This window comes from Carassius gibelio, chromosome B19 (assembly GCF_023724105.1).
Source record: "Carassius gibelio isolate Cgi1373 ecotype wild population from Czech Republic chromosome B19, carGib1.2-hapl.c, whole genome shotgun sequence".
NCBI lineage: Eukaryota > Metazoa > Chordata > Actinopteri > Cypriniformes > Cyprinidae > Carassius > Carassius gibelio.
This window is the reverse complement of record NC_068414.1, coordinates 2,290,889-2,291,893: the sequence shown is the minus strand read 5'-3', so window position 1 is coordinate 2,291,893 and position 1,005 is coordinate 2,290,889. Positions and strand designations below refer to the sequence as shown.

At 48.2% G+C, this 1,005-nt stretch overlaps 1 non-coding gene across 1 annotated transcript; it reads left to right on the top strand.

The window, feature by feature from the left end:
* Positions 1-674: 674 nt before the first annotated feature.
* Positions 675-746, top strand: trnag-ucc (transfer RNA glycine (anticodon UCC)). The gene has a single exon. It is a non-coding gene; the product is annotated as a tRNA-Gly (tRNA).
* The last annotated feature ends 259 nt before the right edge of the window (positions 747-1,005 follow it).

The following is a 1,005-nucleotide window of genomic DNA, read 5'->3' as shown; positions in this document are numbered from 1 at the left end:
TGGCTACGGTGACCTCGGAATAAGGGATTTCTTTAAAAGACTTTTTTTTTCATATAAGATTTTATCCAACTTTTCAGATAGAGGCATGAGAAAGAGATTGCCTTGATTGGGCTTTTGGTTATTATAGGCACTCTCTGCGTTTGACCACTTTGTGTTTATTTAGCCGGATGGGAAGGCAGCGCTTTCTTGTACGTGACGGGATGCAAATTCTTGAAGGCTCTCTTTAGTGACGGGTCCAAACAGAGATCTCATCTGCTCCTCTAGCCCTATCGGCGACTCGTGCACTTCGAGCCTTCTTAGTGACGGCGCAAGTTGCTGACTGCTGACTGCGTTGGTGGTATAGTGGTGAGCATAGCTGCCTTCCAAGCAGTTGACACGGATTCGATTCCCGGCCAACGCATATCCTTTGGCTCGGGCTGACGTCGAAGCAGAACTCCCTCTGTGACCTGTGCCTCCACCCAAAACTTTTGGATGGAATAATTTCGGATGGACCCATCATTAGCTGAAGTCGCATAACACTTGCAACACTACCGGTAGCAGGGGTCATTGTTTGGACTCTTTTTTTTTTTTTTTTTTTTTTTTTATTGCGCTTTAAACAAAAAGTATTGTGTCAATGCAACTGAACAACATTTATTAGGAACACAGTGCGTCAATAAAGCTACTGTCTTCCGCCTGCGTTGGTGGTATAGTGGTGAGCATAGCTGCCTTCCAAGCAGTTGACCCGGGTTCGATTCCCGGCCAACGCATGTCCTTTGGCTCGGGCTGACGTCGAAGCAGAACTCCTTCTGTGACCTGCGACTCCAACCAAACATTTTGGATGGATCATTCGGAAGACGAAAAGAACCAGCTCTCCCCGTCGGGGAATCGAACCCCGGTCTTCCGCGTGACAGGCGGAGATACTGTCCACTATACTAACGAGGAGCCGTGCATGCTGCCGTTTCTCCCCCAACTGACGGCACTGCACTGACATAACTAAACAATGCATGGCTTCTTCTGACGCAGACC